The sequence below is a fragment of the Chlorocebus sabaeus genome, chromosome 15 (assembly GCF_047675955.1).
Source record: "Chlorocebus sabaeus isolate Y175 chromosome 15, mChlSab1.0.hap1, whole genome shotgun sequence".
Classification (NCBI taxonomy): domain Eukaryota; kingdom Metazoa; phylum Chordata; class Mammalia; order Primates; family Cercopithecidae; genus Chlorocebus; species Chlorocebus sabaeus.
In genome coordinates this window covers 77,323,825-77,340,324 of record NC_132918.1, presented here as the reverse complement: position 1 = coordinate 77,340,324, position 16,500 = coordinate 77,323,825, and the positions used below count along the sequence as shown (strand labels likewise).

Sequence of the window (16,500 nt, the reverse complement as noted above, 5' to 3'; positions counted from 1 at the left end):
AGGACAACGCTCCCTTTGCCTTAAGTTGCAGTGTCTTTCCTAGGATATGTGAAATCTGTTTTCACTCCTCCGTGAAGCAGTGAGCTCTTTCAAGGCCTGGGATTGTCACTGGGATTGTCACTGGGGACTGTTCTCTCCCACTGTAGAGGAAGTGTGAGATGTCCCCCCTCAGGCTGAGAGACACCTGGGTGGAGGCTGATCTGCACTCTCCCCAGAGCAATTTCTGGTGCCTAGTGAGTTCTCTTTTATCATTTTTTTTCTTTTTCTTTTTTCTTATATCTCCTCAAGAAAACATAGCACCATCGAATGCTATGGCATCCTATAGAGAACTTCCATCTTTGGTCACAGTGTTAAGAGCTCTTGGTTTCACAGCCTCACAAGCCCTCTTTGAAATTAACTATCTTTTATCATTTAAAAAAAAAATTAAAAAAAAATTTTTTTAGAGATGGGGGTCTTGCTGTGTTGCCCAGGCTGGTCTTGTACTCCTGGCCTCAAACAGTCCTCCCACCCTGGCCTCTCAAAGTGCTGGGATTACAGGCATGAGCCACCACACCTGGCCCTTAGTGGGCTTTCTGAAAGAAGCAAAACTTTTTTCCTGTTTTCATTCTAGGATTTCCTGACTGCAAAACTAGTCCAAGAACCTGCCTAGACAAATGAAAGCTTCTGCAGAGGGCAGTGGAGTCACAGAAGGCTGACTGCCTCCTGCTTGTGTAACCAGCTCTCCCAGTGACCCGGCAGTTCCCTGTCTGTCTGTCACACGGGGTGCGTAGGGAAGCTTTTCTTCCAGCATGTACTGTTCTGGGGGCACTGCCTGACGGGATGCTCACCTCCCAAGATGCCCCTGGGCTAGGCAGTGAATACATCAAGTCCTGGTGGTTGTCACTGAATGGTTACAGATAGAGGCAGGTGGGCGTTGGGGGTAGTAAGGTAAAACTTTGGTTTAGATCAGTTTAGATCAAGCCAGCCTGTCTATACTAGTAGGACTTCTGCCTAGATGCTTGGTCAGAATGAGGATAAGTAAGCTCCTTGTGGTTGTCCACGGTTCAAGGGCCGAGTGAGTATCATTAGGAATGTGGGTTTCCTTTTCCTTTCTCTTCCTTTCTCTTCCTTTCTCCCTTCCTTCCTTCCTTCCTTCCTTCCTTCCTTCCTTCCTTCCTTCCTTCCTTCCTTCCTTCCCTCCCTCCCTCCCTCCCTGCCTCCCTCCCTCTCTCCCTTCCTTCCTTCCTTCCTTCCTTCCTTCCTTCCTTCCTTCCCTCCCTCCCTCCCTCCCTTCCTTCTTTCTTTCTTTCGACAAGAGTCTCACTCTGTTGCCCAGGCTGGAGTCCAATGGTGCCATCATGACTCACTGCAGCCTCAAACTCCTGGGTTCAAGCAATCCTCCTGCCTCAGCCTTCTCAAGTGCTGGGACTACAGGCATGAGCTACCATCCCTGGCCTATGAATGTGTTTACTGTTAGTGTCGCAACACATTGCATTTACTGGAAACGTCTCTCAGATTTTGGCATGTGGTCTTCCTTATCTATCACTCCTTCCTTATCTATCACTCCTTCCAGGGAGCAGTTGGGAGAGCACTGGTGGCTTACCCCATGCTAACCTTGAGGCAATCTAAGGATTTTTTATTTGGTTCTGGAGGAATTGGAAAACCTGTGAGCTTTCCAGGCAGAAGTGGTGAGTTAGGTGGGTTACAGGTCAGAATTGTTCCACCTGGGCAGTGGCAATTGGAATGCAGATGAATCAATAGTTCCTTGTTTTTTCTCTTAAAATTTTTTTTGGCTGGGTGCAATGGCTCATGCCTGTAATCGCAGCACTTTCGGAAACCAACGCAGGAAGGCCAGAAGTCTGAGAAGATGAGAAAAGTTCTAGAGATAGATGATAGTGATGGTTGCACCATGTGAATGTGACTTAACGCCACCCAACTGTACACTTCAAAATGGTTACAATGATAAATTTTATATCATAGTATTTTAACTTCTATTCTATTATCTGTCTCTATAAATTTTCATCTAATTTTTTGCTTTTTAAATCTGTGAAGATAGCATAGGTTCTTTTCCTACCAGAAAGTTGGAGAATAGAGGGAAGAGATATTCCTTTAAGATCTCTTCCAAACCTATTATTTTTCTCTATTTTTATTTGAAGAATTAGTATCTGATGCTATTTTATGAATTCAAATGTCTGATTCTTTTTTTTTTTTTTTTTGAGACAAAGTTTCACTCTTGTTGACCAGGCTGGAGTGCAGTGGTGTGATCTCAGCTCACTACATCCTTTGCCTCCCATGTTCAAGCCATTCTCCTGCCTCAGCCTCCTGAGTAGCTGGGATTACAGGCATGTGCCACTATGCCCAGCTAATTTTTGTATTTTTAGTAGAGACAGGATTTTGTCATGTTGGCCAAGCTGGTCTCGAACTCTTGACCACCAGTGATCCGCCTGCCTCTGCCTCCAAAACTGCTGGGATTACAGGCATGAGTCACTGTGCCTAGCCTGATTCTTTAGAGTTGTAAGTTTTGTTTTATTATATTTTTTCTATAAAGTACTTTGTCTTTCCTTTCTTTTTAAAATAATTTTCTTCGGGCAGCCTCCCAAGCCAGAGTAGGCTCAGACTCTTCTATGAAGTACTTTTATGGTATATCCTACTGCCCCATTCTCGTATCTCTTCATTTTCTCTGGTGTGGCTAGCTGTATGTCTGACGAGAATGTCTGAGTGTAGACACTGCTACTTCCATGAAACAACTTCAGCTAACAGTTATGGGAAAGCCCCATGTTTGTGTATTAAAGTCCTGTTACTAGAATTATCACCCTGTGAATTTATATACATGATAACTTCTTTTTCCCAGCTCTGGAATAATAGCTGTATACCTGATATTTACTTTGATACATTTTATAGATTTATGTAGCTGTAAATTGATTTACCATGTATTGATTAAGCCTGATTTTCATAGAAACTGTCTGATATAGTGTGAGTAAGTCTAAGTTCAGCAACACTGACTTGGCAAACTGACCCTGAAATTGTTACATATCAGCCAATACAATATCTTAACTGATATTGACTGAATGATTATAGTGCATTAGGTGATGAATTAGAGACAAATTAGTATCTCCCTTGCAGGTACAGGGCAGTAAAACTATTTATTTTCTTGGAAAGCACTGTAATGAGCATCACTTTCTTCACCTGGAAATCTTAGTGTTGATTCTTCTTCTGTTCTGCAGCCTGTGATTGATTGGACTCTAATTATTGACAACTTTTCTAGGAAGTCTCAGAGCTTTTAGAGGAGAGAGTATTTACATTTGGTAGAAAATCTTTTTTTTTTTTTTTTTTTTTTTTTTTTTTTTTTTTTTTTTTTTTTGAGACAAAGTCTCGCTCTGTCCCTCAGGCTGGAGTGCAGTGGTGCCATCTCTGCTCACTGCAGCCTCGACCACCTGGACTCAAGTGATCCTCGCATCTCAGCCTCCCTCTCAGCTGGGACTACAGGCTGGGACCACCATACCTGGCTAATCTTTTTATTTTTTGTAGAGATGGAGTCTTGCTGATGTGGTTTGGCTCTGTGTCCCCACCCAAATCTCACCTCTAATTGTAATCCCCATAATCCCTATATGTCAAGGGCGGGATCACGTGGAGGTGATCGACTCATGGGGGCAGTTTCCCCTGTGCTGTTCTCCTGATAGTGAGTGAGGCTCATGAGATCTGATGGTTGTATAAGCATCTGGCATTTCCTCTGCTTGCACTCACTCCATCCTTCTGCCTTGTGAAGAAGTTCCTACTTCTCGTTTGCCGCCCGCCATGATTGTAAGTTTCCTGAGGTGTCCCTAGCAATGTAGAAATGTGAGTCAGTTAAACCTCTTTCCTTTATAATTACCCAGTCTTGGGTATTTCTTTGTAACAGTGTGAGAATGGACTAAGGTACTTGCTATGTTGCCCAGGCTGAGCTCAAACTCCTGGGCTCCAGCAATCCTCCTACCTCAGCCTCCCAAAATGCTGGGATTACAGGCATGAGCCACTGCACCTGGCCTGATAGAAATTCTTAATTTCTCACCTTTCCTCTTTCTTTACACTGAAGAGTAAGAAAAGCCAATAACAATGGCTGCTATTGACTACTGTCTCAAAGGCAGCTAAATCTTCTCACTTTGGGGCTAAATGTCTCATAAAACCTATCAGAGAGTATATGAATACCTTTAATGAAACTCTGTCTCTTTTTTACACAATCTATGGAAGTTGATGTCACTTGTGGCTGACAATAAAATTTGAATCTGGATATTCTTATAAATTTTCTAATACAGCATTTATTGGCTGCAATACAAAGTTATATCACGCTTTTACTAGAAAGGAGATACTCCTCTGCATTCCATGTACTCCTTCAACAAGTATTTTTTGAGTGCCTTGTAGGTGCCAGCTACTTTATAATTAAATTCCTAACCTTAGGACTGACGTCCATGGTTTGTCAGATTTTAAATTTCACAGGATCATGTAAGTTCAAGTTAATTAATTCTAGGTACTAAAAAATAAGACTTCCTGTTAAGACAAAAATTAATTTTACAAGATTAATATAGATATTTGAAAGCCTTCTTGGAATTGAAACAACTCTTAAGACCTTCAAATTTTGACAAGTTGAGCCAAAATGATTCAACAACAACAGCAAAAAACCCCTGAACTTTAATATACATTTCAAATCGTTTTATGATATTGGAAATAATAGAACTGTTCAGCAACACACAACTTGTAAAATCTAAGAACATTTTAAAGGAAATTCATCACATTATAATTTGACAAGCCCCTAAATATGACTACTGAAAACAGGCACTAATAATTGGAATGACTGTTTTATATTTTATTGCTAATAGTGAATGGGTCTTGAGTAAAGATGTGAATTTTCTTTCAGTGGTCCTCCAACAACAACAGATCTTATTTTATAAAATTACATATTAATGGCGAGTTCATTTGAGAGTAAGCCAACTGTAATTTTTCCTAAAGTTTTCAGACAAGAATCCGAAACATACATCCATTGAATTGAAGTCTAACACAATTCTTTATCCTAGAAACATTAAAGAGATGGAGATTAATAGTGTTATCACCTCGACTTGAGTCAACTGTTCAATAGAATTAAAAATTGTAGTAATTCTTATATTCTTGTTTCTTTTCACATTCACAAAAAAAAATCCAGTATCCTATTTAGGTGGCATTTCAACTTAAGCAGAAACTTAATTATTCTTCTTTTCCTGCTTTGCTTTCTTTTGGTGGAGGGGTCATGCAAGAAGAAATTTGGTCCTAAAAACAAAATATATAGATTGCCATAGATTTTACTTCATTTTATTTATTGTTTTTTGTTATTTTTCTTTTTATTTATTTAATTTTTAATTAATTTTTTTAGACAGAGTCTCACTCTGTCGCCCAGGCTGGGGTGGCATGATCTCGGCTCACTGCAACCTCTGCCTCCCAGGTTCAAGAGATTCTCCCACCTCAGTCTCCTGAGTAGCTGGGATTACAGGTGCCCCCCATTATTCCTGACTAATTTTCATATTTTTAGTAGAGATGGAGTTTTGCCATGTTGGCCAGGCTGGTCTTGAACTCCTGACCTCAAGTGATCCACCTGCCTTGGTCTCCCAAAATATTGGGATTACAGGCGTGAGCCTTCATGCCCAGCCTATTTATCTTTTAAAATAGAGACTAGGTCTTATTATATTGCCCAGTTTGGTCTCAAACTCACGGGCTTCAGCAATCCTCCTGCGTCGGCCTCCCAAAGTGCTGAAATTATAGGCATGAACTACCACGCCTGGTCAGCCTTGAGATTTCAAAGGAGCAATTCTTAAAATGACTCATCTTTCCTATATATCTGGGTTTAATTCTGAAATATTCTAAGATTTCAAACTCATTTTTCTATTGCATTTGTATTTCCTATTTCTCATTGCTTTTAAGAGGAAATGCATTTCCTATGTTAGCTTTATCCTCTTGAGACTATTTCTGAATATTTCTTTAAAAGTTACTAACATCAGAATTTTGTGGATTCTTTTAGTATATTAAAAGCCTTTCAGCTGGGCACGGTGGCTCACGCCTGTAATCCCAGAACTTTGAGAGGCCAAGGTGGGTGGATCACCTGAGGTCGGAGTTCAAGACCAGCCTGGCCAACATAGTGAAACCCCATTTCTACTAAAAATACAAAAATTAGCCAGGCATATGCCTGTAGTCCCAGCTACTCAGGAGGCTGAGGCAGGAGAATTACTTGAAACTGGGGGGCAGAAGTTGCAGTGAGCCAAGATCGCACCCCTGCACTCCAGCCTAGGTGACAGAATGAGACTCTGTCTCAAAAAAAATTAACAATAATTTTTTTAAAAAAGTCTTTCAGGTTAAATAACTGAAGAGAATCTAAAAATATTGCAAGAAGTAGGCTGCTGACTCAAATCACATCTTTAAAAAAAATCCAACATATGAAAAGAAAAAGTTTTAAATACCAATGACCTTGATTTCATCTATGGGCTTAAGATACATTTTAGATTCAAATATGATAAACCCAGTTACTCTCCCTGAAACTGTAAAATAGTGAAGTCTTTTTCATTCTTGTTTGTCACTTAAGTTCTCTTCAATTGTTTTCTTTTTTCTTTTCTTTCTTTCTTTTTTCTTTTTTTTGTTTTTTTTCAGACGGAGTCTCTCTTGGTCGCCCAGGCTGGAGTGCAATATCACAGGTCAGCTCACTCCAACCTCTGACTCCTGGGTTCAAACAATTCTCCTGCCTCAGCCTCCCAAGTAACTGGGATTACAGGCACCTGCCACAAGGCCAGGCTAATCTTTCTGTATTTTTAGTGGAGACAGGGTTTTACCACGTTAGGCAGGCTGGTCTCTAACTCCTGACCTCTGGTGATCCACCTGCCTCAGCCTCCCAAAGTACTGGGATTACAGGTGTGAGCCACCATGCCTGGCCTCCTCAATTATTTTCAATTTTTCTATTTCCCTTGTCAAAATATTTCATATAATCTTATCACTTCCTTGAGATAAGGAATTGCTGTTGGAGAAAATGTGATTCCAACCAGAGAATATTTTATGTAACTTAAGGGTTTTGCTTAGTAAAAATTTTTTTTTTTTTAACAGTCCAGAGGTTTTTTTTTTTGTTCTGTTTTTTTTGTTCTGTTTTTTTGTTTTGTTCTGTTATGCCATGAATTCGTAGGGAATAGGTTCCAGCAGCTCAGGCTCTTTCCCATTGGTTCTCACAAGGTGTGCTTCTCTGGGTGCAGCAGGCTGGCGCTTCAGTTGAACCCAGGTACCTTTCTCTTTGGCTTCTTTCTTTTTCTGATCATTTTCCTTCACGCATTTCAGGAAGCGATCTTGGCTCTTAGAGTGCTTAATATGCTCAATACACACATTAATTCTCTTGGCAAGAATCTTGCCCTTAACTTGTTTACAACAATGCCAATAGTATGCTGGGTAACACCGTAGACTCTTTCAGTTTAGCCATGGTGACACTTGTGGGGCATTGCTTTTTGGCGCCCGTTCCCTTGATGTCTACAGTATCATCTTATAGATTCGCATATACGTGGCCAAAGGAACAACTCCATGTTTTCTAAAAGGCCTGGAGAACATAGGATATATATCAGGTGCCTCTCCTCTTTCCCTTGGTGTTTGTCATTTTGGCGAATTACTGGAAGATGGCGGTCCTCGCCGAAAGGAAGCAGTAAAATTTTTATCACTTGCTTCCTTAAGAAAATTTAGATATTATAAATTTAGCCTCTAACCTTCTTTGACATATTCCCTATTCTCGTTTTATGACTCAGTCTCTTCTGTTTTATTTAATGGCTTAATAGAGTCATGTTTGAAACTGGGTAGAAAGCAATTTCAAGAAATGGTTTACAAGCTACTTTTAATGGGTACTGTTAGAGTATTTATTGCTTTCAGATATAACATTATTATTATTAAAAATTATTTGTTGGTTGCTGGTGGTTGTGCTTGGAGCTATGAGAGACATAAAGAAGCTGCAATCACTGTCCTGCGCCCCATTATGTGGCAAATAAAAACCATGTGTCTTTATATGGTTTCTCTGGCTCTGCCTGAGAGATTTCCCCCTCTAGGGAATGGACATTGGTTACAGTGAGATGATGCATTTTCATCTTATTTTTATTGGCTCTTTTCATGAGTGTTAGATTACTTGGTAGTCAAGCTGAACTCCCTAAGAGGAAGCACTAGGTCAGTGAAGTATATCAATGACCTTTATAAGAACATAATGTCGATTCACGATTCCAAGACTTGCATTAGGGATTGCCTTGGCTCATATTGTTACCGGCAGAACATATCCGTATCTGTACAGGTCTGCAGCAACCTCAATTCTCGCCTCCTTAGAAGAAAGGATTTGACTGAGGAGGCTAATGCAGAAGGAGAGACTGGGGCAAGTTTTTGAGCAGGAGTGAAAGTTTATTAAAAAGCCTTAGAGCAGGAATGAAAGGAAGGAAAGTACACTTGGAAGAGGGCCTGCAGGCAACCTGAAAGGCAAGTGTGTGGATTGACCTTTTGACCTGCGGTTTTATATGTTGGCGTACTTCTGGGGTCTTAAATTACTTCTTTCTCCCCGCTCACCTAACTCCTGAGAGCTTATCAGGAAACTACTGATCACCAGTTTCAGGTGTTATCTATTATGAGACTGCCTTTCACTGGTGCCGGCTGTGACTAATTATTACTGTAGAGGGGCAGTTAACAACCGCCTGACCGTTACCTGATGGCCACTGAACATGCCTGGGGTGTGTGTGTGTGTGTGTGTGTGTCCCCTGACTAGCTACCTACTCTAACAATATCTGTAAGTAGATGTTTGAAATAATCTTAGAGATTAGAGTCATGAGTTTTGGAGGGGACAAATATTCAAACCTTCCATGTTCTCTCTTTTCTTCTACCTTCCACCAAATATTTCTCGCAAAAGGAGCAGATTTCTTAGCCATAGAAAAGGAAAGGTGACAAAAATGAAGAGGATACCAAACATGTAAAAATACAAAAAAGGAGAGCGAGAGAGTCTACGGATACCAGAAATTTCCAAGCTCCTTACAGAGGATAAAATATAAAGCCCATCTCTTTGTAACATTTCTTCCTATTTAGGAAAAGAGGAGAAATCAGTTTCATATTGCAATTTGATGTGTATGTTGTGTGTGTATATGTGTATGTATGTATCCAAAACACAGATTTTACAAATCAATACTTGTGATGCACACTATTACCTATTCTGTGATTGATGGCTGGGATTTAAAGGTTGAAGTAAAGAGCCAAGATGACTCCTGGTCTTTGGTTTAAGCAATTGGGTTGGATGGTAGTACTGTTTACTGGGATAGAGAAAATGCAAAAGGAAATGTTTTGAAAGTTTAGAGAGAAGAAAGTGAATGAAATAATGATTTCTGATTTGGCCTTTTATGTTTGAGTTCCTTAGTATAGTGGTTCTCAGACATTTTGACTGATCCTCAGTACATTTGACATGAAGACCAAGTTGACAGGCACACATTTACATGTGTAACACACACATTGATATCTATGAGTATGCATGTGTGTGTATGTCCTCCTCCTTTAGCAGGAGCAGCAAGAGCTCTGGCCTGAGATGGGGGTTGAAAGATGCCATCTTAAGAGAGGACTCAATGAAGTGTTAGGGCCATCACGAACAAGAAAGAAGTTCTCAATATTTTCCTCATTTGCAGGTGGCACTCACTTCCAGAACCCCATGGCTAATTATTTTCAAAACACCAAGGCAGCAAATGTATTGGAGACAGTTGTTCCAGTCTCTCCATTGCTCTGTTTTGGAGACAGTTGTTCCAGTCTCTCCATTGCTCTATCAGGAAAGATCAAGAAGGAAGAAGCTCAAGGTCTTCTCTTGCTTTGAGAAAAGCTAAATTGTGGAGTCTGAAGGGGCATCTCCATTTCTTGCTTAAAATCTGAACACCCCTGCCCCTAACACATGCAAACCTGGGCACAGTGATGTGCACCTGTTGTCCCAGTTACTCTGGAGGCTTGGGCAAGAGAATCCCTTGAGCCCAGGAATTTGAATCTGTAGTGGCTATTCAAAGCCGTAAATAGCCTGGCAACATAGTGAGACCCCGTCTGTTAAAATAAAAAATAAAAACAAAATCTGAACACATTCAATTTTATTGATTAATTAAAAATGATTTTGAGTTAAACTTACTGAAAAATATTTGGAAAAGTTTAGCAAACACTTATTTCCAACATCAAGAATTATTCATTGTTAACATGTGTCTTATTTTCTCCTAGTCTTTTCATTTATGAATATAAAACATTCTGGATAAAGCTAATGTCCCCTTGAATCATCACCTCAATCCCATTCCTCTCCGCTTCTCTGTGCCATCACTTCAGTTAGCATTTATGAATTTGATCTGCATCTTCTGATTCATATTTTATTGTTTTCATACATAATTATGTATAGCCAAGATATAGTATCAATTTTTAAGATTAATAAACCAAACATCGCATGCTCTCACTCATAAGTGGGAGTTGAACAATGAGAACACATGGACACAGAGAGGGGAATATCACACACCGGGGCCTGTTGGGGATCGGGGGCTGGGGAGGGATAGCATTAGGACAAATACCTAATGTAGATGATGAGTTGATGGGTGCAGCAAACACCATGGTACATGTGTACCTACATAACAAACCTGCATGTTCTGCACATGTGTCCCGGAACTTAAAGGATAATAACAAAAAAAAAAAATTGATAAATGACGCCTCAGCTGGCCACGGCTGTTATCTAGCAAGCTAGGGTCCTAGCACTCAAAGTTATATCCTCTCTGAGTGAGAACAGACTTTCTGAGGGTGAGGGGATGGTGACTGTGCAAATCTGTATGGATGCCAGTGCAGGCTCTTTGGCCCAGGATAGAGGGATGTTTCTGAGGAAGTGAAGTGGGCTCTATGGGGAACTGTAGTTCATGCCCGTTTCCTCAGCTTAGAGCTGTCTCAACTAAAAGTAGTAAAAGCTGTTCACCACCTGCAAAATGCAGCTGTGTGGGCTATTTTGAAACAAAGGGAGCGTTAGTACGGCTGGTCATTTCCCCAGATCTCTCTTGGTTCACTAGGCAAAAGGTAACGCAGATATTAACTGGTAGGGTTTTCTGTGTCTTTCTCTCATGGTCATTGCTGCCTGTGGTAGGAGGATCCTGGTGTAATATACATTTAGGGTTCTTTTAGAACCATATAACTCCTTTAAGGGTTCCTTTAATCATATCAATCTGGATTGGAAGTTGAAGCTAACAGGCCTCCAGCTATAGTAAGGAGAAAGATATTCCTCAAAGAATATTATGGCTTAGCTGGGTGTGGTGGCGTGCACCTAGAATTCCAGTGCTTTGGGACGCAGAAGGATTGCTTGACGCCAGGAGTTTGAAGCCAGCCTCGACAACACAGTGAGACCCTATCTCTACATAAAATTCAGAAAGTTAGCTGGGCATGGTGACTCATGTCTATAATCCTAGCTACTCGGGAGGTTGAGGTAGGAGGATCACTTGAGCCTAGCAGTTTGAGGTTACAGTGAACTATGATTGTGACATTGCACCCCAGCTTGGGGCATAGAGTGGGATCCTGTCTCAAAAAAAATTCTATATATCTATCTCTCTCTCTCTCTACATATATATATACACACATATATATATACACACACACACACACACATATATATATATATATATATAGGCTCCATATATCATGTTTAGCCAGAGATTTTGGCATGTATAGCAAAGACCACAGCAGGTCTGAGCCATCCACACATCCCTGGCTGATGGAGTCTGTGTGTGTGTGCAGAGGAGACTCAAGAAAGCCTGATGGCTCTGCTAGACCAAGAAAAAAAGAGACACAAAATCAGGAATGAAAGAGAGAGGACATTACTACTGACGTTATGGAAGTAAAAGGGATGGTAAGGGAATGTTATGAATAAAAATTAGACAACAGATGAATTACACAAATTCCTAGGAAGATGTAAATTACTGGCTTGAGAAAAAAAAATAGAAAAGCTTAATAGACCTACAAGTAAAGAAATTGAATTGGTAATTAAAAATATTCCCACAAAGAAGTGCTTATGCCCAAATAACTTCCCTAGTGAATGCTATCAAATATTTAAACAAATACTAGTAACTTACAAGTTCTTTCAGAAAATAGAGGAGGAAGGAACACTTCCCAGCTCATTCAATGAGAGCAGCATTAACCTGATACAAAAGCCAAAGATGACATGAGAAGAGAAAACTACAGACCGGTGTTCCTCATGAACATAGGCCCCAAAATTCTTAATAAAATATTATCAAACCAAGGTCAGCAACATAAGAAAAAGGATCATATACCATGACCAACCATATCCCAAGAAATATTCCTGTATATTCCTGTAATCAGAAATATTCCTGTATCTCAGAAATGCAAGATTGAATTAACATTCAAAAATCAGTTAATGTGATATACCATATTAATAAAAGTCAAAACTGATATGATCATCTTCACAGATGCAGAAAAAACATTGGAAAAAATTCAGCACCAATTCATGATAAAAAACCCTCAACAAACAAGATAGAGGGGCCCTTCCTCATTCTAATAAAGGCATCTAGAAATAACCTAGGGCTAATATCATATTTAATGGTATAGGACTGAATGCTTTCCTCCTAAGATCACGAACAAGGTGAGACTGTGTACTTCCACCACTTCTGTTCAGCTCTATACTGGAGGTTCTAGCCAGTATAATGAGGCCAAAAATAAAAAAGACATCCATGTTGCAAAAGAGAAGTAGGCCTTTTTAAATTCACAGATGATACAATCCTTTATGTAGAAAATTGGAAGAAATCCATACAAACACAAATCTAGAACTAATAAATTAGCAATGTTGCAAGAGACAAAAGCAATATACAAAGCTAATTATATTTCTATGTTCTAGCAATAAACTATTCAAAGATGAAATTAAGAAAATAATTCCGGCCAGGTGCACTGGCTCATGCCTGTAATCCCAGCACTCTGGGAGGCCGAGGCAGGTGGTCAGGAGTTCTAGACCAGCCTGGCCAACATGGTAAAACCCCTCTCTACTAAAAATACAAAAATTAGCTGGGCGTGGTGGCAGGCGCGTGTAATCCCAGCTACTTGGGGGGCTGAGGCAGGACTTGAATCTGGGAGGCGGAGGTTGCAGTGAGCTGAGATCACGCCATCACGCTCCAGCCTGAGGGACAAGAGCAAGACTTTGTCTAAAAAAAAAAAAAACTCCATTCACGATACGTAAATAAAATCAAAAGGAACAAAATACTTAGGAAAAAAATGATCAAAAGTAGTGCTAGATATATACACTGAAAACCACAAAATATTGCTGAGAGAAATTAAAGAAGATATAAATAAATATCATATGATGGGTTGGAAGACTCAACTTTGTTAAAGGGCGATTATCCCTAAATTGATTTACATTCAACACAATTCTTCTCAAAATCCCAAGCAGGCTATTTTTTTATAGCAATTGATAAGCTGATCATAAAATTTATATGGAAATACCAAGGACCTTGCAGAGCCCAAACTGTTTTGAGAAGGAAGAATGACATTCGAGAACTTATACAACTCAATGTCAAAACTCACCATTAAAACGACAGTAATCAAGACAGTGTGATATTAGGGTATTGGGTAAGCGTAGGCATGTACAGTAGGCTCTCTTTTCTGTGGTTTCGATTTCTGCAGTTAGCCATGGTCTACTGTAGTCCAAAAATATTAAATGGAAAATTCCAGAAATAAACAATCTATAAGTTTAAAATTCTTATTATAGTATGCTCTTATAACTGGCCTACTTATTATTGTTGTTAGTCTCTTACTGTGTCTAATTTGTAAATTAAACTTTACCATAAAGTTTACATATATAGGACATATCAGTATAGAAAACAATATAGAATGTATAGGGTTCTGTACTATCTGCAGTTTCAGGTATCCACTGGGGGGGTCTTGGAATATATCCCTTGCCGATGAGAAGGAACTATTGTAAGGCAATGAAGCAGGACTGAGAATGCAGAAATAAACTATATTAAATTACTTTTCAACAGCGGTTCTAAGGCAATTTCGTAGGGAAAGTATAGTCTTTTCAACAAATTGAGATGGAGCAGGGGCTTCTTTTAGGGGCTTGTGGGCCGCCCAAGCATGGAAATAAAGAAAAATCTTGAGTTCCTTCAAGGGACATTCCGGGCACCTATCTAGCTGTATTAGTCAGTCTTCACACGGCTAATAAAGGCATACCTGAGACAGGGTAATTTATAAAGGAAAGAGGTTTAATGGACTCACAGTTTCACATGGCTGGGGAGGCCTCACAATCATGGCGGAAGACGAAGGAAGAGCAAAGGGACATCTTACATGGCAGCAGGCAAGAGGGCGTGTGCAGGGAAACTCCCCTTTATAAGACCATCAGATCGTGTGAGACTTATTCACTATGAGCAACACAGCAAGGGAAAGACCTGTCCCCATGATTCAATTACCTCCCATCGGGTCTGTCCCAGGACACACGGGAATTACGGGAGCTACAATTCAAGATGAGTTTTGGATGGGTCATAGCCAAACCATATCACTAGCCTTGAGAAGTAAATAAGCAGCTTGATAAGCAAGAAGTTAATAGTAGCTTAAAACAGGAGCCACAGAAGCTAAAGTCAGGAGATGTTTGATTCTCTACAGTAACTAAAGATAATATCCTAACATATGTATCTGAGTTGTTTTTCAGAAACCCAGACCTCCACCAAACAGATCCACTGACACATAGATGTCAAATATGAGGGACCCGAGAACTGAACTCTGACCACCGCTATTTGTTTTAGATGTCTTCCTAGGCGGTCTGGCAGAGGTCGCACTCTCAGGCCAGAATTAACGTTCTTTTCTGCTGATCCCAAATCCCAAATTTTTAGACAAAGCTTTGTGTCCTTTAATCGCAAATCAGATTTTTTTTTTTTTCTTTTCAGCATCTTGCTCTGTCACCCAGGCTGGAGTGCAGTGTGTGCAATCTTGGCTCACTGCAACCTCTGCCTCCCGGGCTCAAGTGATCCTCCCACCTTAGCCTCCCAAATAGTTGAGGTGCCAGCCACCATGCCCAACTAATTTGTGAATTTTTGTAGAGATGGGGTTTCACTATATTGCCTAAGCTAGTCTCAAACTCCTGAGCTCAAGCAATCTGCTCACCTCAGCCTTCAAAAGTGCTGGGATTACAGGCGTGAGCCACCGCTCCGGGCCTCAAATCAGAAAATCTTTGGATCTACCTATGGCCTATGGGCCTCCACTTCAAGATGTCCCACCTTTTTAGGTCAAACCAACGTGTAGCCTCCATGTATTGATTTATGACTTTGCCTGTAACTGCGTCGCCATCCTAAAAAACCCTTACCTGTAAACCATCTGGGTGTTTGGGTCTTGAGTATGACCTGCCCCATTCTCCTTGTTTGGTGCCCTGCAATAAATGCTTCACTTTCTCTCGCTGCAAATCCCAATGTCAGGGTTTGGCTTTGCTGCACCAGGGGAGCAGACCCCAGTTCGGTTCGATAACAAAATGGTGCTGGGACAACTGCGTACCTATATGCAACACTTCCGAAAACATAGATAAGCTGGACTTCATCAGAGTTGAAAACTTTTGCTCTTCAAAAAACACCACTAACAAAATGAAAAGACAAGTTAAACAGACTGGGTAATAATATTTGCAAATTATGTACCTGACAAATGACTTATATCTAGAATATACATATATTTTTTAAAATTTTTCTTTTTCTTTTTTTCTTTTTTTTTTTTTTTGAGACAGAGTATCTCTCTGGTGCCCAGGCTGGAGTGCAGAGGCATGACCATGATTCACTGCAGTCTCAACCTCTTCAGACTCAGGTGATCCTCCCACCTCAGCCTCCCTAGTAGCTGAGACTACAGTCATGTACCACCATGCCCAGCCAAAATTTTTGGTATTTTTTATAGAGATGGGGTTTTGCTCATGTTGCCCTTGCTGGTCTCAAATTCCTGGGCTCAAGCTATCGGCCCACCTCAGCCTCCCAGAATGCTAGAATTACAGGTGTGAGCCATCACACCTGGCCTAGAATATAATTTTAAAACTCCTAAATGGGCAATGGATTCAAAGAGATATTTCACTAAAGAAGATATACAAATGGTTAACAAGTACATGAAAAAGGTGTTCAACATCATTAATCACTAGAGAAATATAAATTAAAACCACAATGAAATATCCATTTACTTTTACAGAATGGCTGAAATAAAAAAGAAAGCATTCATGAGTGTAAGGAAGTGGAGAAAGTGGAATCCTTTAATATTATTGGTGTGAAGTTAAAATGGTGCAGATATGTTGGCAAATGGCTTCTTAAAGTGTTAAACATTACCCAGTAATTCCAGTTCGAGGAATATACGCAAGAGAAATGATAACATCTGTCCTCTTGACGTTGAACTTTATTTGAGCCTGTGCTCCCGGAAAGCAGCAATGCGGAGAAAATTCCCACACTTTTGTATTTGTAAGAAAGCCTACCCACAAAGAACCACTGTTATGGACTTAGTTATGTCCCACCCATGCCCCAATTC

General features: G+C 40.2%; 1 non-coding gene across 1 annotated transcript; it reads right to left on the bottom strand.

Moving 5' to 3' along the window:
- Positions 1-271: 271 nt before the first annotated feature.
- Positions 272-399, bottom strand: LOC119626062 (small nucleolar RNA SNORA25). The gene has a single exon (XR_005242255.1). It is a non-coding gene; the product is annotated as a small nucleolar RNA SNORA25 (small nucleolar RNA).
- Between the last annotated feature and the right edge of the window lie 16,101 nt (positions 400-16,500).